Source organism: Peromyscus maniculatus, chromosome 1 (genome assembly GCF_049852395.1).
Source record: "Peromyscus maniculatus bairdii isolate BWxNUB_F1_BW_parent chromosome 1, HU_Pman_BW_mat_3.1, whole genome shotgun sequence".
In the NCBI taxonomy this organism is placed as follows: Eukaryota; Metazoa; Chordata; class Mammalia; order Rodentia; family Cricetidae; genus Peromyscus; species Peromyscus maniculatus.
In genome coordinates, this window is record NC_134852.1 from 159,985,782 (window position 1) to 160,011,931 (window position 26,150).

The window sequence follows — 26,150 nt, forward strand, 5'->3', positions numbered from 1 at the left end:
TTTCAGGGACAAATGACCCGGCTCCTAGCTTCCCGGGCAGCAGGGGTGTGTGGAAGTATTCTTCATTTCTCAGCATGTCAGAGAACACAGTGGCCTTGGGCGGACTGCCGGATACCTGGTGGGGTCACTGCTGCCTCTAAGGACCTTGGTCTCCACTCACAGGAGGCACAGAGCTCACATGCTCACTGCCCATTAGCCTCTTTCTGATCACTGCTGCCATGCAGAGCAGCGAAGCAGGAGAGCTGGTCACTCCCGTTTACCTGGCTGCATGGCAGTGGGGGGGGGGGGGAGGAAGAGGAGTGGGGAGGAAGAGGAGTGGGGGATTATGATTCTTTATTTTCAAGCTCCACCCCAGAGGCCAGCTTGAAAGGAAGCAGCTGTATTTCCACTGCAGGATCTCCAATCTCCAGCCACTACAGAGCCAATCAGCTGCCCAAGAACTCTGGGCAACAAGCACATCAAACGAGCTGGAAAAGGGAGGGGAAACCAACCTGGGTAGAATTGGGCTGGGCTCCTGCCAAGAACTTTGAATGGTTCTCCTATCCAAACTAGAACACTGCAGGTGTATGCTCCCTGGGGAAAGGCAGACTTGCATGGCACACAGCATATCCCTGGAGGGAGACAGGTAAGCAGTCAAAGCTTCCTCCTGAAAGCTCCAGGGCAGAAAGGTGCATTCTAACCCTAGGTCTAACTTTGCTCCCAGGTGTGCAGCATGGTCATCTTGGTCATCTCAAGACAACACATCTTGGTTATCTCAGGTCAGGTCTGAGCACTTGTGACACTGACCGAATGATAAGAGGGAGGGAAACTCTTGTTAGCCGTTGTGTGGAATCCTGCCTGTAGCCAAGGGTAGAGCAGGAGCTATATACGAAGGCTTCTGCAGAGAGAGGAGGGCGCCTCTCTCCTTAGCACTGAACCCAAGACTGTCACAGAGAGGTGCTATTTGGTGACAAACAGGAATGTCTGTGGGGAGTGGGGGGCAAGACAGCTAGCCATTAGATACCTCCTCTTTTTCACCAACTGCTACATCACCCCCCTAGATCTTCTAATGGCACCCAAGGCCTGTGAGTCCCTCCTTATGAAAAAGGAAAGCAATCCTGACCTCTGGCTTAACAATGGTCCAGTACCTCCAGCTAATTCTGCCGCAAAGCCAAGTCTCACACAAGGATGAAAACCTCCGACAGCCTGCTGTCCACACACACACACCTGTCCTACTTCCTGTACAACATGGCTTGTGGTTGCAGAGGGAGCACCAAGCAAGCATTCTGTCAACAGAGTGCCCAGCACCAGGAACAGGAAATCACACCCCAAACACACCTTTCATATAATTCTGTCTCAGCTGGTGAGATGGCTCAGCAGACACAGGTACTTGGTGCTAAGTTTGATGAGCCGTGATGGCTCCCCAGGACCTGAATGGTGGAAGGCGAGACTCAGTTCCTCCAGGTTCTCCTCTGACCTACATCGCATTCACATACACAAAATAAAAAGGTAAATGTATGAAAACAAAATTTTTACACATTTTTATCTCTGCCTTACCTCTCCCTACCCACAACTGATTTATATATTTATGAGTATATGTCTACCTGTATGTTTATATCTATATACATATACACTTAAAGTTGATTTCCAACTAGACTCACAGGTTTCCAAACTGCTTCTAACACTACATGAGAGGCTAGCTGACTTCCTCTCCCTGACAGCAGCTGGGCCCCAGCCACCTGTCTTCAGGTTTACAAAGAAAGACCCCCAGGCTTTTGCTGTAGCTTCCCACAGCCTGGGTCACTTTCCCTCCATTCAGATCCCATCCTTCCTTCTGGTGAGCTGAAGCCAGACATCACTCTCACCAGGAAGCTTTCTAGGCTTCCCTAGCTTCCTTCACTGAGTCTCCACCAATCCTCCTAGACAGTATTAGCTTAGACCACAGGAGAACGCAACTGCTCACTGGCCGGTCTCCTTTGCAACTTGTAGTGGGGTTATTTTGCTCACTAGTATATAAAACTAAAAGCAGCCTCAGGGAAGTTTCCAGGACTCAGTTACTTCTGTGTTTTTGGTGTCTTGGCACAGTGGTGGCCACTAGCAGGCCCTTTGGAAATGCCTTCCTAAGTCAAAATGGAACGTTATGGGGTCAGATCTTCATGATTCCTCCTTACCCAACAGCCCTTACTTAACACAGCTCTGATCCATGTGACCCTTTTGATCAGAGCCAGGGCTCAAATGCTGCTGCCGCCTACTGTTTTCAGTCCATTCCCTAGGAACTTCTGGCACCTGGATGGACACAGTCCCTGGAGAGAACCTAGCGTCTTTGGTGTGTAGAGCTGGGGTCTGCTGCCCTTCTACCTGCCCTTTCCCAGACTGCTTCCTGCCACAGGAGTCTGCAGGCCTTCTTAGGAGAACTGCCATTCAATTGGGGGCTACAGGGACAAGTACCAAGGGCCCCAAGAGAGATCTATTATAGACCCAAATCTACCCAAACACATTACATAACTTCGAACAAATCACCCTCCCTTGGGACCTGTTTCCACACTTGTAAAGGCTAAGGATCTGTCCTGAGTGAATGGAGTTCTTCACATCTGTGCTCAAGCTTTCTAGGCCTGGCTCTCAGACCACAGCAGGAAGTGAGCAGGGGCTGCCTGTCATGAAGCCCACTTCCTGATCTTGGTTAAGATCAAGTGAACCTGCCAAGGAGGCTGGTTCTCTAAGAAGCCTTGTCCAGCATGCTGTGGACATTAGGCCCACACACTGAAAAACTTTTGGCTAGGGTTAAAAAAAAAAAAAAAAAATTAAAGGAAACATTCAATTCTAAACTCAAGGTGTTAGACGGCTGATTCTTTTCTTTCCAAAGATTTCATCTGCCCCATATACAAGCTCCTCACTCCTCCCGGCCAGGAATGTGGCCACAAGGCACTGTGGCCCAGTCTATTTCCCTCAGGCCTCCAGGCAAGTCAGCCTTCAGTGAGCAGGGAGCCTTTGTGCATGCTCAAGGCCTGGCAGGCAAGCAGTACACCCAGCAAGCTGAGCAGAGCCTGCCCCCACCCGCATGATTCCCACAGTGGCTGGCTCCTGGGTGGGGAGCTGCCGACTGCAGTGAGCAGGTAATCCTTGAGGAGAAACTGATTTGGCAAAGCCCTGCAAGCAGCAGTTTCAGTCTCCCTGCCCAGACTGGGGGAGGGGAGCCAGGCCCAAGCAGACTTGTCTAACAGGTCCTTAGTTCTATCACCCAACCAGAGCTTCTTCCTGTGTTCAGACCAGGAGATGCAAAAGTCATCTCACAAGAAAGGAGAAAGGGTCGTGTTCTCACCCTTGTCTATCTACGATGGTCCTGGACAACTCTGACCTCCTCACAACTACTGGTCCATCCAGAAAAACCACTCAGGGCTGAAGAGCACTTGCTGCTATTCTAAAGGACCTACGTTCAATTCCCAGTACCCACCCTGTCTGAAACTCCAGTCGCAGGGGAGTAAATGACCTCTTCTGGCCTCCTCCACACAAGGCACAAAGTGGCGCACATACATCCAGGCAAAGCACCCATTCATATAAGACAAATGTTTTTCTTTTCTTTTTTTTTGTTTTTGTTTTTTGGAGACATGGTTTCTCTGTGTATCCTGGAACTCACTCTGCAGACCAGGCTGGCCTCAAGCTCACCCACCTTCCCCTACTTCCTGAGTGTTGTGATTACAGGTATGTGCCACCATGACCTGGCTAATACAAAATAATTTTTTAAAAAATTAGAAAGGAACCCATCACCATCTCACCCAGAAGGTTCTCATTTTCTCAGATCCCAGAACCTAACCAAACAGAGCCAGTCCTAGTTAGTACTTAGACGGAAGAAAAGCAACTGATCTCTAATATGTCCAAAGGAAGAATCTGGGTCCTTGACATCCCCAGTCCTGAGCTGGTGTGAAATCGGTGCTTCCTGTGGCACACTCCTGAGCTTCTCTGCCCTATAAATAACCTGCAGCCTTCTGACCCGGAGCGCATGATGTCTCCTCTGGACAGAACTCCCTCAACTGTTTGCCTATCACAGAGGAAAGGATGAAGCCAGTTAACCAGCCACTCAAGCATCGACAGAGAACTAATGCCAAGAACAGAGGGCTTGGCTTTCTGGCTCTTGTCCCCACTTCAGGAAGCCAGACAGGGATTCCTTAGTAGAGCGTTCTCTCCTGTGGTTTCCTGAGTTCTTATCCAGCAACAGTGTAAACCTTCCCCCTCATCCTTTCTTTTTCAAAAAGCATTTCTTTTGGGGCCAGTGAGATTGCCAAACCCCACGACCTGAGTTCAATCCCTAGAACTGACACTACAGGAGAACCAACTGACTCCTGCAAGTTGTCCTCTGACCTTCACACTCTTCCAACTACTACGAATGTGCTTCCAACACACTCCAAAATAATTGTAATTATATTACAAAGCATTTTTAGTAATTATTAAGTTTAATTAACATACTGATTAAAACTTGTGTCTTAAGCCAGGCGGTGGTGGCACGCACCTTTAATCACAGCACTCAGGAGGTAGATGCAGGTGGATCTCTGTGAGGTCAGGGTAGCCTGATCTACAGAGTAAGTTCCAGGACAACCAAAGTAACCCTGTCTCAAAATATAAAAAATACAAAAATTTAGGCCCTGAAGATATGGCTCAGCAGTTAAGGACACTAACTGCTCTTCCAGAGGGCCAGGGTTTAATTCCCAGCACCCACAACTGTCTGTAATTCCAGTTCCAGGGGACCTGACACCCACGGCAAAATACCAATGCACATAAACAAAATAAAACAAAAACTTGTGACTTAAATGGCCGAAGAACTCAACAGAAAAAGGTCTCTGGTTTGTAACAAGACAGGACCATTCACTCAGGAATACTACAATGAAGACTACCCATACTGCAATTTTGATTCTTTGCAGCGATGAGACTCAATACAGAGCCTTCACCAAGGCACACCCTCAGCCTAGTCCTTAGTTTTCATCCCACAGCTAATTCAGTAAGAGCTGACCGTGAAAAGCACCTACAGGCTCTGAAGAGAGAAGGGGTTTATAGACATACACGGGGCGGGGGAGGGGGGTCTTCAAAGCGTCAGCATCTAACATGCAAGATATACAGATTACAACCCAACTTCAGAACCTGAAGTTATAGTTAGTCCATTCGCCCAATTTATTAGTGGTCTGTGGCCTTTAGTTACTTTTCAGAGAACAGTGGACAAAGACAATCACAGACCTCACTCTGAGTGAGAACCACCAGTGCTGCCAGGATCTGCTTTAAACCTCAGGCCTTGACGAATTTGGACACACAGGCACTGAGTGGGCTCTGCTAAGAATCACTCTGTACTAACCAAGAGGAAAACAACCCAGGAATACCGACAACGATCCAGTCGCCTTCCTTGTCTTTCATCATCACTATCTGGACTTCAAAGTCAGGCCTGATAATAAGATTATGAAAAGAAAACTTTTAAAAAAGCCAAAAAATTTGCTCTAGGGCTGGTGACATGGCTCAGTAGGCAACGGTGCTTGGCGCCAAGCCTGAGGACTTTAGTTCAGTTCCTGGAACCCCCAGACTAGAAGAGAGCTGACTCCTGTGGGGTTGCCCTCTGACCTCTGCGTGTTCACTGCAGCACAGACACAGACACACCCACATGCATACACCCCAATACATCAATAAATACATGTAAATAAAAAACTGCTCAGGATTCAGTCATGGAAATAAAGACAAAACAGGAGCTGGGTGGGTTGTCTTGGTGAAGCCTGGGAACTCCAGGGTCTGTATCAGAATCCCCATCGCAGCCTGCACTGGCTGTGACTAAGCATGTTTATAGATTTTCCTTTTGTTTCCCAGTGGTCAATTATCAAGTCTGGTTTCCTTCCTTAACTCCTGTTGAACTGGCCCAGGTCACACTGTCTCACGACTGCACAGGTTTCCCTCAGTTACAGAGCTCTTCAGGAAGGAAGCAGGGAGAAATAAACAGAAGGAAACAGAAAGAAATAAAATTCCTGAGACAAACAGAAAATTTGATGCCATCAAAGAAAGAAAGCTGCCCAGTGTGGTGGCGCACATCTTTAATTCCATTACTCAGGAGTTAGAGGCAGGCTGATCTCTAAGTCTGGTCTACATAAAGGGTTCTAGGACAGTCAGGGCTATACAATGAGACCCTGTTTAAACGGACCTCCCCTCGAAAGCCACAAATAATAAGACATGCTTTTAATCTCAGCACTTAGGAGGTTGTCTTAGGGTTACTATTGCTGTGATCAAACACCATGACCAAAGCAACTTGTACAGGAAAGGGTTTATTTCATCTTACACTTCCAGATTACACTCCACCACTGTGGAAAGTCAGGGTAGGAACCTGGAGGCAGGAGCTGATGCAGAGACCATGAAGGGACGCATCTTTTTGGCTTGTTCCCCATGTCTTGCTCAGCCTGATTTCTCATACACTCTGGACCACTTTGCCTGGGGATGGCATCACCAGCAGTGTTCTGGGCCCTCCCCTATCAATCACTAATTAACAAAGTGCCCCAGGCCAGGCGGTGGTGGCGCATGCCTTTAATCCCAGCACTCAGGAGGCAGAGCCAGGGTGTTATCTGTGAGCTGTGAGTTCGAGGCCATCCTGGGCTACAGACCGAGATCCAGGACAGGCACAAGAACTACACAGAGAAACCCTGTCTCAAAAAACCAAAAACAATGAGGACATTAGTAGAAGCAGTGAACACCAAGAGTTCAAAGCTAGTCTGGATTACATCACAAGTTCAAGGCTAGACTAGGCTACACAAGGTTGTCACAAAAATAAAACAAAACAAAGAGATAAAAAGAAAAGTCAGGCTGGGGGCTTGGGACCACAGCTCATCGAAGGAGCACCAGCTTGGTATGCACTTGGGCCCTATGTTTGATCCCAGCTCCAAGAAAGAAGTGGGGGCAAGGGCAAGCTTGGGCTACTTAGGTGACACAATGAGACCCCATGAGGAAAACAGGCTGATGAGATGGCTTAGCAGGTAAAGGCACTGAACTTGAAAGCCTGAAAACCTGCACTGGATCCTCAGATCCCATGATGGAAAGGGAGAATCAGCTCCCCAAAATTGTCTTCTAACTTTCCTTCATATGCAGATCCACAGTAACACACACAAATCCATATATTCTTTTTTTTTTTTTTTTTTTTTTTTTTTTGGTTTTTCGAGTCAGGATTTCTCTGTGTAACTTTGCGCCTTTCCTGGAACTTGCTTTGGAGACCAGGCTGGCCTCGAACTCACAGAGATCTGCCTGCCTCTGCCTCCCAAGTGCTGGGATTAAAGGCGTGCGCCACCACCGCCCGGCCATATATTCTTTAATAGTCAGTTAATTCAGAACCCAGGGATGTGGCTAGTTCTTCTATTTTCTGTTCTTTGTATGTATAGGTATATATGTGCATGGAAGCCAAAGGTCACCCTCAGGTGTAAATCCTCAGGCACTGTTTCTCAGACCATGACCTTGTTACTGTTTATTGAGACAGGGTTTCTCACAGCTTTGTGGCTCACAAATTAAGCTGGGCTGGCTGATCAGAAAGCCCCAGGAATTGTCCCATCTTTGCCCAGCGTTGGGATTACAAGCACACCAAACCTCATCTAGTAGTTCTTTTGTGATTTCTGGAGCTCAAATTCAGGTCCTCTGACAAAACCATTTCCCCAGTCCCTCTTCTCTGATATTAAAACCAGGATGAGCCAAGGGCATACACCCACTGTCTCGACTAAAGGCAGGAAGACCACTTGAACCAGCCTAGGTAAAAACAAACAAAATTTTGGAAAAGCTGGTGAGAAGACTGGTCTAAATCACCTCAAAATATGAAGCAGGGATGTGGTAAGAGAAGATGGGGGTGAATGGCGGCAGCAGCAGCAGCAGCCTAGAGCCTGTCCTTCAGCAGATGGTCTGCTTCTCTGCAACGGCTGGAGAAGAGCATGGCGATGTCGAGGGAAGACTCCAAACGCAGAGGGCTACGTCACAGCTGAGTGCTACTGTAAGACCCTCACACCACGATCCGACCAGGGCAACAGCATCAGTGTGTGACTCTCTCACTAAGGACTGGCTTTAACAGTCTCGATCTGGCAGCCTGCCCTCCACAGCAGTTGTCTGTGGTTTCAGAAGGCAGGGTGTTTGCTTCTGAAACACTGTCTTAAAATATATTTCAGAATAACCATCACCCATTCCAAGACAGAAGGAGGGAATGAAAACCAAACCAAATAAAGGAATCTAATGCTGCCAAACAGAAAGGGGCACACTGGAGGGAGAGCAGGGTATGAAGAGACATTACTCACCACATTGCACCAAAATGGAAGCCAAAGCTGCTCAAGACTACTTACTATTAAGCTAGAAAACAATGGGGCTGGACATAAAGCATGCACTTGCCTTGTATAGGGCCCTCAGGCTGAGCCACAGCATCACATAAAAGGCGCGCAGCAGCAGCAGCAGCAGCAGCAGCAGCAGCAGCAGCAGCAGCACCACCACCACCACCACCACCACCACCACCACCACCGCCGCCTAGCACTTACTCTTTTCTTTAATGTGATGCTATGGCTCAGACTGAGGACCTGGCGGCAACGGCACACACCTTTAATCCTAGCACTTGGCAGGCAGAGGCAGGCTGATCTGCGAGTTCAAGGCCAGCCTCGGCTACAGAGTGAGTTCCAGGACAGCCAGATTGCTTCACAGAGAAACCCTGTCACAAAACAACAACAACAACAAGTTCCAGATCAGCTAGGGATAAACAGTGAGACTGTCTAAAACCCAAACAAAATAAAACCACATACACACAAAAGAAACTTGAGGACACAGAAGTGTTAATGTGAGATTAGTAAAGGAAATCCCTACACATCTTCATCAACTTACCTGGCCCAAATTCATTTATTTATCGAAAACAAAAACAAACAAACAAAAACAAGACAAACCATCGGATGGTTCCATATACATGCAAAGGTCTCTCACCTAATCAATTAGCAGCTATACCTCTCTGCCAGCATGCTGTCAGTAATTAAGGCCTGTGCAGGCTTATTTTCTCTGGGAATATCAGCACAGAAGGGCAGAGCCTCTATGGACCTAACCCATTATGACAGCTTTTTCATTAGCGAGGAAAACACTGCCATGCGCTTCCAAGGAAGGGTGGAAGCACCACTGAGAAACACCTGAAGACACCTGTGTATGAGCAGCAACAACCTCTCTAAGAGAATCTGCAGCAGATAGATGGGAATAGAAAGGGGAGATCTACTCACAACAAAGTCAGCTGGATTAGAAAGTCAGTGCTCCTTAAAATAGTTCATGTGAATTTGGGCTTTCCCATTTTAACAAAACCAAGTGTATTCTAAATAATTTTTTTTTTTTTTGGAATTTATCAGCTTCTAACACCAATGATCCTATCTTTCTCTGCTAATGGGACCCAGCGGGCTGGTTAAGCTATGCTTTACCAAGGGTGGCAGTTCAACTCTTTACCCCATGCTAGCACCTTCAAAGAAAAGGTACCTTGCCAAGGTTAGATTTACAAGGAGAGAAACCATACACACGTTTCATTCTGTAGCAGTGCACACCAGCAAGTACTTTCAATCAAACTGTGGTTACCTAGGAGGGCCAAATGCACTGTGACAGAGACCAGCTTCAGTAGACAGACATGAACCAGAGACTGAGAAAATACATTATACAAGGCACCTGGCTAAAGTTGTTCTAGCAGGACGGCCAGAGTTTGGCTCCCAGGACTGAACTAGCAAGTCCCAAATGCACAGTAGCCTGGCACTACCAGCTATGGTGCTCAGAGCTCTTGGCAGTGAAGGCCAAGACCAAGTAGCATTCAGAGAGCTGTAAAGAGAGAAGCTGAGTTTGCATCCTATGGATAAAATTACACACAGTTAAACTCTATATACAAAAGCTTCTTTTTCTTTTTCTTGTTTAGGGTAGGGAGGCTGTGCTTAAGGAAAAAGAAAAAAGAGGGCCAGCAAGATAGCTGAGTGGGTAAAGCCACTTGCTTAAGGACCTGGGTTGATTCCTGGGATTCAAGCACCTGTAACTCCAGTTCCAGAGCATCTGACACCCTCGTCTGAGTTCTGAGGGTATCAGCCATACATGAGGTACACAGACACACATTCAGGCACAATACCTGGGGGGGGGGGGATTTAAAAATAAAAGTTAAAAATTAAAAAATAAATATAATTTTAAAACATGAGGTCTGGCAGGCAGTGGGGCGGTGGTGTTTCATGCCTTTAATCCCAGCACTCAGGAGGCAGAGGCAGGTGGATCTCTGTGAGTTCGAGGCCAGCCTGGGCTACAAAGCAGATGCCAGGACATTCAGGACTATTACACAGAGAAACCCTCTCTTGAAAAACCACACACACACAAATTAATAAATAAAACCTACAAGGTCTAGAATCCCAGTATTTCATTGTGCTACAGAGCAAGGCATTTACATCTAGAAATCACAACCATCCTTGCCGTGAGGTCCTTGAGATGGAGAGGAGAAAGCAGCAAAGGAAAAGTCAGGGTAAAATGAGGATTATGAAGTACCCATTGTCTCTAACGAACTGCCCATGCTGCGCCGTTTCGCTCCTGCTACATTCCAGACAGGACAAAGACAGAAAGAAACAGCTGCGAGCCTGCAACACACAGCTGCCCCATAAAAGGCGCTAATCCTAAGGGAAATACAGGTTGAGTAGCCCTCATCTGAAATGATGAGGACATAGAGCTTGGGATGTTTTTTTTAGATTTTGAAATATTTGCACATAAGAGCTATTTTGGGGGAGGGACTGAAGTCTAAACATGGCATTTCATGTTTCTTAAAACAAACAAACAAACAAAAAAAACCCATCTATTTAGCCAGGATCTCATGTAGCCCAGGATAGCCATAAATGACTACAAAGCCTGGGATGACTTTGACTTTTGAGCCTTCTGCCTCTACTTTCTGAGTACTGGAATTACAGGTGTGTGTGACACGACACTGGTTTATGCCTAGTATAACACAAACTCAGAATTGAACCCAGAGATCTGTGCATGCTAAGCAAACATAACTGAGATATCTCCAGCACCCCTTTTTTATTTTTTATTTATTTACTTATTTATTTTTGGTTTTTTGAGACAGGGTTTCTCTGCGTAGTTTTGCGCCTTTCCTGGAGCTCACTTGGTAGCCCAGGCTGGCCTTGAACTCGTGATTCTCCTGCCTCCGCCTCCTTCAGCAAATCCTACTGGCGTGCGTCACCACCACCGGCTCCAGCACCCCTTTTTAAATATTCTTTCTTTGAGACAGTGTCTTGCTATATAGGCCCCAGTTTGCCCTCTAATTCATAACGCTTCAATCTCAACTACCAGAGTTGGGGTCATAGGCAAGTACTACCTTGCTTGGCTCACATACTTATCTTCTATATAAACCTAGAGGTAAATTTTATTTTATTTTGTTTCGTTTTGTCTTGGGGAGGAGGGTTTCCTGACACAGGGTCTTGCCATGTAGCCCTGGCTGGCCTGAAACTCCCCATGTAGACCAGATAGCCTCAAATTTGTAAGAGATCTACCTGCCTCTGGATCCCAGGTACTGGAAATAAAGGCGTGCATCACTGTGACTACACTTGTTTTGTTTTTGAAGGAGGGTTTCTTTGTCCTGGGACTTGCTCCATACACCAGGCTGGCCTCCAACTCAGAAATCAGCCTGCCTGTCTCTCAAGTGCTGGAATCCACCACCACCCAGCCAAGACAGGGTTTCACACAATCCAGTATGGCCTCGAATCACAAAGTAGTTGAAGATGATCCTGAACTTCTGATCCTGTCTCCACCTCCCAAGTGCTGGGATAACAGGGATGCCTAGCTTAAAGATCATTATATAGGGGGCTGGAGAGATGGCTCAGAGGTTAAGAGCACTGGCTGCTCTGCCAGTGGTCCTGAGTTCAATTCCCAGCAACCACACAGTGGCTCACAACCACCTGTAATGAGATCTGGTGCCCTCTTCTGACCTACAGGGACACATGCAGGCGGAACACCGTATACATAATAAATAAATAAATAAAAAAAAAAAAAAAAAAAAAAAAGATCATTATATATATATATCTGAATTTTAACTGCAACTTTTCATATGGGCTCAGGTTTCCCATCTGTGGAGTCATCCTAGTGCTGAAAAAGCTGAGAGCCCGCAGTGTTCTTGCAAAGGACCCCAGTTCAGATCCCAGAACCCATCCCAGACAGCTCACAATTCCCTCTAACTCCAGCTCTAGGTGATCTGATGCCTTTTTTCTGGCCTCCACAGACATCAATACATACATGGCATATAGATATAGACACACACATGTGCTTATATAAATAAAAAGTAAATCTTTTTTTAAAGTTTCAAATTTGTTATCTTCCCTTTTCTAGGTTTTGAGACAAGGTTTCTCTGTCTGTGAAGACTGACCTTCCTTCCTCTGCCTCCCAGGTACTGGTATTTCAGATGTACACTACTGTGCCTTTCACTTTGGACTGTAGAATTAAAATGGTAAACCTGCACTTTCTTCTGCATGGACACAACTGAAACCAGGAGAGACAAGCTCCTCACACCTTACAATGGCTTGTTCAGGCAGCAGTACTCACTCTGGACCACCTAGTTATGGCGTTAGACCAGTGGTCTGACATCTCTTGGCCTATGTCCTTCATCTGAGGAGTAGAGAAAATAGTAAGATCTACTATCCCATAGAGCAATGGTTAATGGAGGATGTAAGACAGCTAAATAAGCAATAAGGACAAAGTCAGTGCTCAGTAAATAAATGGTGGCTATTATAGGTGTAGTTAAAGACACATAGCCTCAGAGGCAAACCACCCAATGAGTGGGAATGAGTAGGGCGATGTTGACTCCTCAAGTACTCATCCACTCCTTTCAAACCAAGCTTCCCAACGACCTGGAACAGAGTTCTGCGTTTGGAGATCATCCAGGAGGCATCGTTACTGAGTCACCACTGTCTTTGCTAGAAAACAGGTTTTTGAAAGTGAAAGTCTCTATCGTCTCTGCAGACCAATGGTCAAATAAAAGATATCAAGTTCAAGTCTGAAACTGAAGAGAAAGCCATGGCTAGGGAATGTAGCCCAGTGGTAGAATGCTCAGAATGTGCAAAGCCCTGGTTCAATTCACCACACACGCACACGCACACACACACACCATATGTAATTCTGAAAAGGAAAAACAATACAAAACAACAACAACAAAAACCTACTTGGTAGAGAGGTTATGGGACTTGCTGAATGATGGGAATGGAACTGTAGTCCTGCCAATCTATTTGTAGATGCAAATCAATAACTGAAATTTTGTTTTTCAAAATTATTCCAGAGCTAGTGAGGTGGCTCAGCGTAAGGGCCAAGCCTGACAACCTACTTTCATCCTATGTCCCCCATTATGGAAGGAGAGAACTGCCTCCTGCAAGCTGTCCTCTGATTTCCACATGCACACATCATAAATAAATATAATTTAAAATTATTCCAACAAGACATGATTCAATGCAAATGGTATTAGCTTGGCCAGGCAGTGGGGCTCAGGCCTTAAATTGCAGCATGGATCTCTGCAAATTCTTTGGCCAGCCTGGTTTACATACATAGCAAGTACTAGGACAGCCAGGGCTATCGAGAGAGATCCTGTCTCAAAAAACAAACAAACAAACAAACAAACAAACAAAAAACCCAAACAAAACAACAAAAAGAAACAGTTGTTAGTCCAACCGAAGTTAATCCCAGCACATAGTGAGTTTCAGGCCAGCTAGAGCTACATAGAAGCAAAGGTTGGCTGGGGCTGTGCAGCTCAGCATGGGTGCAATCCCCAGTACTCCAAGAAAAGAAGGGAAGAAGTGAGGGAGGCTGAAGAGAGTCAAGTAAGAAAGGAAGGAAGAAAGGAAGAAAGGAAGAAAGAAAGAAAGAAAGAAAGAAAGAAAGAAAGAAAGAAAGAAAGAAAGAAAGAAAGAAAGAAAGAAAGAAAGAAAGAAAGAAAGAGGCACAGAGTATGCAGGCTCTGTAGCCAGGAATGGAACAAACAGCTTGGTATGGGGTTTAGGCCCGATACTGCCAGACTCCAGGTATCTTAGGCAACCAGGCTCTTCAAGGATGAAAGGGCGCAATGCGAGCTCTGCAGTTTTCAAACTGGGAACTGACCAATAGCCAACATATAAACTGTTAAAAAACCTGTTATAATGAAATCTAAGTAAGCCAAACGATCTTTTTAATGGGATTTTTAAAAGGCCAAATGCTATGCACTCAAGGTAGAAAAGGAGCCAACTCTGAACCAAGTCCCCTAGGTCACTAAGAACTGACTTCCTCAGCTAGAATGACTGCAAACCCAGGCGTGAGTTCCTGGGGGCAGGTCAGGAATCACAAACACAGGCTCACAATGAAATCATATCAAATCGCCTACCATCAAGGACAGTGCTGACTAAGCTGGTATTTGGTTATTTACCTACAGGAACAGATCTCACACTTCTGTCTGGAATTCTTTGCACTCCTTCCACCCCAAATATATGATTCCAATCACGTGAGGAACTTAGAATTCATAGGGATAAAAAAGGAATACGGGTTGCCAGGACTGGAAGAACTATTAGTTAATAAGAGTAGATTCCGGGGCTGGAGAGATGGCTCAGTGGTTAAGAGCACTGGCTGCTTTTCCAGAGGTCCTGAGTTCAATTCCTAGCACCCACATGGTGGCTCACAACCATCTGTAATGAGATCTGGTGCCCTCTTCTGGCCTATAGGCATGCATGCAGACAGAACACTGTATACATAATAAATAAATAAATCTTAAAAAAAAAAAAGAGTAGATTCCATTTCAGATGATAAAAAAGTTCTAGAAATCATAGACTTGCATAACAATGTGGATCCACTTAAATGACACAGGACTAAATAAAAAATTATCAAATCGAGTGGTGGTGGGCACATTCCTTTAATCCCAGCACTCAGGAGTCAGAGGCAGGAGGATCTGCTACTTCAAGGCCAGCCTGGTCTACAAAGTTCCAGGATATCCAGGTTTACACAGAGAAACCCTGTTTCAAAAAAACCAAAACAAACAAAACAGCAACAATAACAAAGGAGCTGGAGAGATGGCTCAGCTGCTGAAAATATTGCCTGCTCTTCCAGAGGACCCAGGTTCAATTCCTAGGACCCACATATCAACTCACAACTATCTTTAACTACAGCCCCACAGGATCAGACACCCTCTTCTGGCCTCTATGGGGACGACACACATGGTGTATTAACATTTATGCAGACAAAACACTCATACACATGCCCCCCCCCCAGACAGAAATGTTTCTCTGTGTAATCTTGGCTGTCATGGACTTGCTCTATAAATCAGGCTGGCCTCAAACTCACAGAGATTCTCCTGCCTCTGCTTCCCCAGTGCGTGTGCCTCCACCTCCCAGCCACAAAAATTTTAGAAAAATCAATTATTAAAATAAATTTTATGAGCCAGCCGGTGGTGGCATACACCACCAAAAAATAATTAGTTAAAAGATAAATTTTATATTATGATTTTTACCAGAGTAAAAGTGTGCTGAAGCACAAGGTCATAAAAAAATTTCAATTTCAGACTATTGTAACTAAGAAACAGTCTCTAAAATAAATGACCAGCATTCTTTAAAAGAATCAAGGCTGGGGCTAGCAAGATGGCTCAGGGTAAAGTGCTTGCTGCTCTGGAATGAAGAGCACAATTCTGATACCCAGAACCCACACAAATGCCACATGGATGTGGCAACCCACCTGCAGTGTCAGTATATGAGAGGCAGAGATTGGATCTCTAGAATAAGCTGGCCAGCTAAACACAAAAGCCAAGTATGATGGAGACAGACAGGAGGATCTCTACAGCTGGGAGTCCACATCCCAGTGAGAGGCCTTGTCTCGGACTTCACATGCACACATACACCTAACACACTATACACACATGTACTCCATACATTAACACACACACACACACCCAAATATTATATATGTACACATACAGAAAAAAGTTTAAATGAAATAATTATATGTAAACTGTGGTGATATATTGTATCCTCCAATATATTGTGCATCCTAATAAACTTATCTGGGGTCAGAGGACAGAACAGCCACTAGACAGACACAGAGGCCAGAAAATGGTGGCACACACGCCTTTAATCCTATCACTTGGGAGGCAGAAATCCATTCCATTCGGATCTCTGTGAGTTCAAAGCCACACTGGAAACAGCCAGGCATGGTGACTCACACCTTTAATCCCAGGGAGTGATGGCAGAAAGTAGAAAGGTACATAAGGCGTGAAAACCAAGAACTAGACCTGGTTAAGCTTTTAGGCTTTTAGCAACAGTTCAGCTGAGATTCATTCCGGATGAGGACTCAGAGGCTTCCAGTCTGAGGAAACACGAATCAGCTGAGAAGTTGGCAAGGTGAAGTGGCTGTGGCTTGTTCTGTCTCTCTGATCTTTCAGCATTCACCCCAATACCTGGCTCTGGGTTTGTTTTTATTAATAAAATCTTTTAAGATTCATGCTACAGTAAACAGAAATGCTTTTTTTTAAAAAACTCTTTTTTTGTTTTGTTTGTTTGTAGTGACAGGGTTTCTCTGTGTAACAGTTCTGCCTGTCCTGGAATTCACTTTGTAGACCAGGCTGGCCTCAAACTCACAGAGATTTGCCTGCCTCTGCCTCCCAAGTGCTGGGATTAAAGGTATTCGCCACAACAGCTGGCTGAAATTATTTTTAATTAAAACACACACACACACACACACACACACACACACACACACACACACACTGGTTTTTTCGAGACAAGGTTTCTCTGTGTAGTTTTGGTGCCTGTCCTGGATCTCACTCTGTAAAGCAGACTGGCCTCGAACTCACAGAGATATGCCTGGCTCTGAAAATATATTTTCTAAACTCCAATTTAATTTATACCACAGGAAGTGCACTTGATGAACTGATATGCAACTAAAACACACAGGCAAGTCTGGTGCTACACAGTGGTAAAGTGTCTCTCTGGCATGTGCAAAGTTCTGGGTCCAATCTCCAGCACCTAAAAGGCCCCAAGTCAAAACCTTTGCAACAGCATGGGGGAGGGTGGATGGGAGCTGATTATAACATACAAAAGACAGAAGACTAAGTTCTGATACACTGCTCCACAGAAGGGTGATTAATATTGAATCCTATAAATCAAATGGCTAGGAGGTGAATGTTCCCATCACAGAGAAATGACAAATGTTTGAGTTGGACAACCAAAAATATCCTGAGCAGATCATTACATAATGTATATGCGCTAAAATACACTCTACCCTATAATATGCACATGATTTTGGAGGCAGGGTCTTGCTATGTAGCCTAGCCTGGCCTCCATGGCAATCCTCTTGCTTTAACCTCCCACATGCTGGGATTGCAGGTATGCACCACCACACCCAGCTAACGCACACACATTTTTATTCAATGTCTTACATTTATCTATTAAAATACACATTTAAAAAGATTTTTAACTGGGCAGTGGCATCCCACAACTTTAATCCTAGCACTCAGGAGGCAGAGGCAGGCGAGTCTGAATTTGAGGCCAGCCTGGACTACAGAGTTAGCTTCAGGACAGCTAAGGCTATACAAAGAAACCCTATCTTGAAAAACTAAAATCAAAATTTAAAAAAAAAAAAATTAAAAAAAATTAGCCAGATCAGTTTGAGCCCAGCCTGGTCTGCGGAACAAGTTCCAAGACAGCCAGGGCTACACAGAGAAACCTTGTCTCAAAAAAAAAAAAAAAAAAAAAAAATTATATGTATGCATATATGCCTGTATTGGGGTATGTGCCCATGCGTGCAGACGCCAGAGGAGACTAAAGGTGTGAAATCCCCTGGAGCTGGAGTTACAGGTAACTGTAAGCTACCCAACATGGGTGCTGGGAACTGAACCTGGTTCCTTTGCAGGAGCAGTTCACACTCTTTCTTAAGCACTAAGTCATCGTCTCTCCAGTCTCTAAAAGCATACATTTTTAAGAGCTGGGAATGTGGAGTGCTTGCCTAACATCCACAAAGCCTAACACTAAGAGCCTGTCTGAAAAAGATATAAAGGGATGCAACTAGCTCACATCCCGCACAGTAACAGAACCCCACGACTCTAGGTCAAGTAACCCCCACCTCAGCCTCTCTCTTCCTGTGTTGGACCACAAGCCCATACTACCTCTGCAGGGAAGACAGATCATTTTATAAAGTATTTACTCATCCAGTATATGTTTATACAACCTACTCTTTTTAGAGAAACATCATGTTTTCCAAAACAACTGAAATTTGATAAAAACAAACAAACAAACAAACAACAAACCTGCCCTTAATATATTTGGCTTCATGACAGGTGACTTCTTATATCTATTTCTGCATTCAGTGCTTCAAAATGTTTTATGAAATGTGCAAAGAAATCCAACTTCATATAGACATACAGATGGGAAACAGGAATTCAGCAGCCTTCCAAATCCTGATCTTTTCTTCTTTGACTAGACTAAAACTCACTGAGTGAGAGCTTTAAAGGCTAGTCATGGGCCAGGGAGATAGATGGTTTAGCAGCTACAGCGGGTGTCACTGGGCCTGAGAAACTGAGTTCACGCTTGGAACCTCTGTAAAGGGAGACAGAGAGCTAACTCCTGCAGTCGTCCTTAAGCCTGCCCCGCCCCACCCCTGCTTGAGAACAAACACACACACATGCCCACAATCACAGTATCTGTATCATGAGTCCAATACTCTATCAGCGAAACTTCTGTACACATCTAAGTTAAAAGTCATGCTATCAGCCGGATGTTGTGGTGCATGCCTTTAGTCCCAGCACTCAGGAGGTAGAGGCAGTCAAGATTTCTGAGTTCAAGGCCAGCCTGGTCGACAGAGTGAGTTCCAGGACAGTGAGGACTACACAGAGAAACCCTGTCTTGAAAAACCAGAGGGAAAAAAAGGAATCATGTTATCTTGCACTTTGTTTACAAACTGGTAATTTGGAAAATATTCTTATACTGAATTGTGTAGAATTTCCAAATGCTAATAGTTTTAACAACATTAAATCATGTTAACTTTATTATCCATCTCATCAAAAAAGTCTGACAAATACAAATTTTGCAAAATTGTTTTTTGCTCTCTATATAGTAGGGTCTCACCATGTAGCCCTGGCTAGCCTGAAATTTGCTTTGTAGACTAGGCTGGTCTCCATCTCAGAGCTATCCATCTTCCTCTGCTTCCCTAGTACTGGGATTAAAAGTTTGTGTCACCACCCTGAGATCTTTTTCTTTTCTTTTTTTCTTTTTTTAAATTTACCTTTAGCCAGATGGTGGTGGTGTAAACCTTTAATCTCAGTACTTGGGAGGCAGAGATAGGCAAATTTCTCTGAGTTTAAGGCTGTCTGGTCTACAGAAGAGTTCCAGGACAGCCAGGGCTACACAGAGAAACCTTGTTTTGAAAAGTTTTAAAAAATTACTTTTATTTTTGTTTGTATGTATGTGTATGCCACAAATGTCTAGCTACCCTCAGAAGACAGGATCCCCAGAGCTGGAGTTACAGGTGTTGTAAGCTGGCCACTGAGTGCTGGGAACCTGACTCAAGTCCTCAGGAAGGGCATCACGTGTTCACAGCTGCTGAGCCAGCTTGGTAGCACCCCAAAAGAAGTAAGCATTTATTTTCATGTTTCTCAAACTGAGCTGAGCTGGCTGCTTTGGAGGGATTTGTCAAAGAAGCAAACCCCACACCCTCACCTGACTCCTGATTGTCCTTGGCACCGATCTCGGTGGGGGCAGCAGCAGAAGGGACAGCACCATAAACGCAGATGGCCCAGCCCAGGAGGCCTGGACCTTCCAGCAAGTGGGAAGGTGTACTCAGTCTCCACCAAGCCAGGACCTGCTGGTACCCACTGATGACAGAGTGTGGAACTGAAGCAACTGTCACATAACTAATCCTGCACCCCAAATTTTAATCTGTTTGAAAACTTAACAAGCTCATTTTGTTCATTTCTAAGAAAATGAATTTTCAAGTATGAATAACCAGTTTGTATATAAGTTGTTACTTCAAGTTAAAATGACCCGCGTAGCTGGTTTAGCTCCACTGCACACGTGCCTTTCTATCCCAGTATGGCATATAACAGTAATGCTTTATGAATACTTTGCACTTCTTCACTGAAAATATGAGAGACATTATTATTATTATTATTATTGGTTTTTTGAGACAAGGTCTATGTTTGGTTGGGCTGAACAACCAAAAATATCCTGAGCAGATCATTACATAATGTATATGCGCTAAAATACACTCTACCCTATAATATGCACATGATTTTGGAGGCAGGGTCTTGCTATGTAGCCTAGCCTGGCTCCATGGCAATCCTCTTGCTTTAACCTCCCACATGCTGGGATTGCAGGTATGCACCACCACACCCAGCTAATGCACACACATTTTTATTCAATGTCTTACATTTATCCATTAAAATACACATTTAAAAAATGTTTAAGTTATTTTTAATTATATGTATTTGTGTATGCCTGTGTAGGGGTATGTGTATATAAATACAGGTGCCAGAGGAGACCAGAGATGTAAGATCCCCCAAAGCTGGAGCTATACACAGTTGTGAGCTAGCTTTCCTGGAACTTGCTATGTAGACCAGGCCAGCCTAGAACTCACAGAGATCCACCTGCTTCTGCTTCTTGAATGCTGGGATTAAAGGGTCAAAGAATTAATGAAAATCATTTGTTGTCAGCTCTTCATCCAGGCCACTCTCATATGCAGAGCTTTTCTTCCTGCTGAAAATATGTGGCTGAAATGAGCACTCTGGCCACTGGCAGTTTGGTGCTGCTACCCTGAGGCCTATCTTGACCCCAGTGGTTTTCCCTGCCACTACATCTACACCATCAGCGTGAACGGAGATGAAGCTGTTCCAAGTAACTTATGAGATTCAAAAAGTCATCCACATGCTGGGCGTGGTGGTGCATACCTTTAATCCCAGCACCAGGGTGGCAAAGGTAGGTGGCTCTCTGAGTTCAAGGCCAGCCTGGTCTACATAGTGAGCCCCAGGTCAGCCAGGGCTACATACTAATAACCTGTCTCAAAAAAGAAAACAATAACAAAGTTATTCAGCCTTCAAATATGCAGCACTGCTGTGTCTGCTGCTGAGTACCCACACAAGAGAAACTACTCTGTGACAATTGGTGGGTGCCTATGAAGCACCCTGATTACTCTGTACATCTGCTTGTACGTTAGGTAAAAGAAAAATTCTGCAAATAAGGAGCTGCAGAGAGCTCAGCCATAGGATGTACGTCCTGTTCCCAGCACCCAAGTAAGGTGGCTCACAACCACCTGTGACTCCAGCTCCAAGAGATCCGATGCTTCCAGCCTCCAAGAATACCTGCACTTATGTGCACATACCCACACATATACATAATTCTGCAAATAAGACATTAACCTGACTTTTGCGTATGCAGCTACCTCTTGCCAAATTCCAGTAACAACAGAAGCGAGCACTGCCCTGAAATCTCCTGACTTTTCACCTATTCTAGGCGGGCCAGCTATGCAAGAATGAGCAATGGAGGGGCCTCTCCACTCACAGCAAGGTGGTCACTTATTCTATACCATACCAGGTTTCAGGAACCTTTTGGTTTTTCGAGACATGGTTTCTCTGTGTAGCCCTGGCTGACCAGTAACTCTCTCTGTAGACCAGGCATGTTGGCCTCGAACTCAAGAGATCTGTCTGCCTCTGCCTCCTAAGTTCTGTGTTCAAAGGAGTGTACCACCACACCCAGGACTTTTCATCTCTCCTTTGAAAAGCTGAAGAATTTAGCTTTAAAAGCTCACAGAATATGGACTTACTATTCAACCTCTTTTATTTTAAACTCTGAAGGACTGATCTTGCTACAACACTGTAGCTTAACTGGCACCGTAATACTATCCTAAAATATTCTATTGCATAAAATACACTGTTAAAGCCTACAAAGCTGAAAAGACAGCTTTCATTATCATTTCTTTTTATTGCAATTCTTTATTTATGTTGAGAAAGGGCCCCATGTATCTCAGGTTGGCCTCAAACTGACTCTATAGCCAAGGATGACTTTGAACCTTTGGACCTCTTCCCCCCATCTCCCAAGAGCTGAGATTACAGGTGTAAGCCACCTCTATTTGGTTTACAGAATGCTAGTAAACAAACGCAGGACATTGTGCACACCAGGCAGGGACTCTACCAACTCAGCTGCTGTACCCTGATCCTGGGTAGTTTTTTTCTTTCTCAATATCTTGAAATAAGAGTTACACGGATAGGGTGAATCAGCAAGTGTTCTAATTGCATTTTTATTTATTCGGGGGAGGAGGGAGGAATGCACACCATAAACTAGTAGTCAGAAGACAACTTTCTAGACTTGGTTCTCTCCTTCCACCATTTAGGTCCTGAAAGGAGTCAGTTTCAGGTTGCCAGGCTTAATGACAAGAGTTTTTGCCCACTAAGCCATCTCATTGGCCTTAATTTCATTTTTTTAAGCCTCAACAATTGATCCTTAAGTATAGGGGAAACATAAATTTTCTTCTACTTTAGGATAAAGTAGAATGAAATACTAAAATAAATTAGAAATTAAAATGTCTAATTAGAAGTTCTTCCAAATGTCTTTATAAGTAAGTTTCATAAATTGTATTTTATTTCTTGTTGTTTCCTCAGGTGTCAAGAAAATAAAGAGATTCCAAAATAATGACTTATTAGACATTAGCTCACTATTGGTTCATGGTAAATCATCATCACGGTAAAAAAAAAACTATCAAGGTAAATGGTAGAAAAGTGTAATCAAACAGTAAGGACACAATTGAAGTTCCAAGAACAAACTGAGTTCATTACTGAAAACTCCATATTTATATCTGAGACTATTACTCTAAAAGCTCTTGAAAACACAAGAATACAGAATTTTACCTCTCATGAACCATCAGTGTCGGGTCATCATGCATCATTCAGCCCTCGGAAGACACCACTGCACACTAGTGAGGAGATGAGAATGAAGAATTCAGGGGCTGGGGATAGAGCTCAGTGGGTAAGACCACCTGCTATATAAGCCTGAGGACCTGAGTTCAGATCCCTGGCACCCATGTAAAAACCAGACATGGCTACCTATGTTTAGAACTCTACTATTACAGGTTACAGAGACACGTAGATCCCAAGAGTTTGCTGGCCAGCCAACCTAGCCAAACATCAGGCTTTAGGGCTTCAAGTGAGAGACCCTGTCTCAAGGAAGTAAGGGAGCAGGTGAGAGCAAAATATCTAGTGTTCATTGGTCTCTGCCCTTGTTCATGGGCACACACCACACACACACACACACACACACACACACACACACACACACACACACACATACCCACACACCTGCATACACAAACTCTACACATTAAAAGAAAAAATAATAATAAAATGCCAACGAGGATGGGAGAGTGGCCCACACCTTTAATCCCAGCACTCCGAAGGCAGAGGCAGGCGGATCTCTGTTGAGTTGAAGGCCAGCCTGGTCTACAGAGTGAGTTCCAGGACAGCCAGAGCTACACGGGGGTGGGGAGGTGGGGGGGGTGCAAGTACTGTGCTCATGTAACAATAAAAGTAATTCTGATCTGAAGAGATCTAGGTAATACCCAGGACTTTCAAACTACAATGAAAACCAAACTCAACATTGCATTATCCAAGATGAACAAAATTAAAAACAAGAACAGGGTCTATCTAAACACAGCATTCCTGATAAGTCAGAGGGAACCGCTCAGAACTGGCTTAGGACTCTGTCACCAAGGAAACCAAGATGCAGTCCCTAACGTTGTCAGGTCCACAGGCCTAATTTTACTATGGAAGAGAGCTCCAAAGGCATGCAAAAGAACTTGTTTTTTTTTTTTTTATTTTATTTATTTTTCATTACTCTTTTCTTTTGTGAAATAGGGTCTCTTTATTTAGTCCCAAACTGGTCTTAAAATTCCAGTCCTCTGCATGAACCTCCCAATGCCTGGTTTCTGGTTTCCTTCCTTCCTTCCTTCCTTCCTTCCTTCCTTCCTTCCTTCCTTCCTTCCTTCCTCCCTCCCTCCCTCCCTCCCTCCCTCCCTCCCTCCCTTCCCTTCTTTTTCTTCCCCTCCTCCTTCTTTTTTTTTTTTTTTTGAGAGACAGGTTCTTGCTATGTAGCCCACAATCCCCCTGCCTCAGCCTCTGAAGTGTTGGTTTTATAGGTGTGTGCTCTGATGCCCATCAAGGACTTCTTTCTTAGAACAGCAAATCCAGGGCTGGACATGAGGCTCACTGCTAGCGTGTGTTCCCAATGCTCAAGGCCTTGGGTACAATCCTCATACTGAGAACAGTAAATTAGCAATTCTTTAACTGTACAGAAATCAAAGCAATAGACAGAGGACAGGATTCTATGACTATCAAAGCCTCTTTCCTGGGCTAGTGAGATGGCTCAATGGAGAGGTATTTGCCACCAAAACTAACAACCTGAGTTTGATCCCCAAAACCATGGTGAAAGGAAAGAACTGACTCCTCAAAGTTATCCTCTGACCTCTACAAACACTGTGGCTTGTATGCGCACAAACACAATTAACTCTAGGGTTGGAGAGATGGATCAGTGGTTAAGAGCACTGATAGCTCTTCCAAAGGACTCAGGTTCAATTCCCAGCACCTCAGAAATATATGTAACTAGTTCCAGGGGTTCCAAAGCCTCTTCTGTCTTCTGGCCTTTAAGGAGACCAGGCACACATGTAGTTTGGTCATACATGCAGGCAAATACCCATACACATAAAGTAAAATTACACACACATATATAGTCACACACACACACACACACACACACACACACACACACACACACACAAACAGCACTCACTCCTCCAAGAGAGATGGTCCTTATCTATAATCCTATTAAAGTGGCTTATCAGATGATCTTGAGTTCAAGGACAGCTTGGAGTACATAGTAAGACCTGTAGCCTAAAAGAAAAAAAAAAAAAAAAAAAAAAAGCCTTTCTTCAGAGAAGTAAACAGGTAAAGAAGAGTGGGAGCCGGGCGGTGGTGGCGCACACCTTTAATCCCAGCACTCGGGAGGCAGAGCCAGGTGGATCTCTGTGAGTTCGAGGCCAGCCTGGTCTACAGAGCAAGATCCAGGAAAGGCACAAGGCTACACAGAGAAACCCTGTCTCAAAAAACAAAAACAAAACAAAACAAAACAAACAAACAACAACAACAAAAAAAAACCCCAAACCTGAAATGACAGGAACACGGATGGACAAGATAAAGGAGAGAGTTCAAACAGACCAAACAGTTAAATAAATAAACAAGTAAGTAAGAAATGTGACAAGTTGGTAGAGGTATGAAGAGGAAATATAGAGACAAAAGAACTGCCCAATGATCTCTGAAGTGATTGATGCTGTTACCTTCCTTCCTGGCCATGGCTTCAATGTAAAAATCCCAGCAACTAACTATTCTGTACAGGTATTCAGGCTCCAGAGACACCAAGAAATGAAGATAAACAAGGAACCAACGTAGACCACAATCTCAGCCTAAGATTGAGAGTCCATGAACTCACAGGGGCAGCTGAGAGAGGCTGTGCCCCTTCATGCATTTGAAAGAAGGGGTAACAAGAATCTCTGTTCTGCTAAGGAAAATGAAACCCTCAACTACCTGCCGAATCCCATGTGATCTGTAAGAGAAACAGAGAGCTTTCTCTAGTAACCAGAGTCAACACTCAGTGAACAGAGAAAGGACAGTGGTGAAGGAAAGCCCTGCATGGAGGGTTAGACCTTGGGAGGGGAACGACCACAGGACACACTACTCCTTTAACACTGGGATCCCAATTCTTATAAAATCTGTGGTCTGGTAACTTTGGGGTGGCCTTCCAGTCATTAATGTATTAGCCTGCACATTCACCACTACCACCACCAATCATGACACAGAAATATGGACAGGCAGTTGATAGTGGTTTTTTTTTCCTTTAATCAAAATTGCCTACTATTGAAGCTTAAAGAATAAAAAAAAAAAAGGGGGAGCCAGACAGTCGAGTCACACACCTTCAATTCCAGCACTTGGGAAGCAGAGGCAGGGGGATCTCTGTGAGTTGAGGCCAGCCTGGTCTACAGGGCGAGTTCTAGGACAGCCAGGGCTGTTACACAGAGAAACCCTGTCTCAAAAAACTGGGGAAAAAAAAAGAAGAAAAAAGAAGGGGAGAAGAGGAAGAAAGAGCTGAAAGAGCTGCAGGGCATGGGGGAAATCGTACATGAAATCC

At 44.6% G+C, this 26,150-nt stretch overlaps 1 protein-coding gene across 15 annotated transcripts in view; it reads right to left on the reverse strand.

The window, feature by feature from the left end:
* The window catches only part of Mark2 (microtubule affinity regulating kinase 2), a 66,869-nt gene that overhangs the window by 30,761 nt on the left and 9,958 nt on the right, over nt 1–26,150 (reverse strand). For 3 of the 15 annotated variants that reach the window (XM_076558529.1, XM_076558543.1, XM_076558548.1), the window contains exon 2: nt 22,826–22,890. The exons of 11 other annotated variants lie outside the window; for them this stretch is intronic. The gene's annotated coding sequence lies outside the window, so the exon portion shown is untranslated. Of the gene's footprint in view, nt 1–1,317; nt 3,580–22,825; nt 22,891–26,150 lie in introns of those variants that run through there. One more of the 15 variants, XM_076558606.1, reaches the window with a different exon arrangement.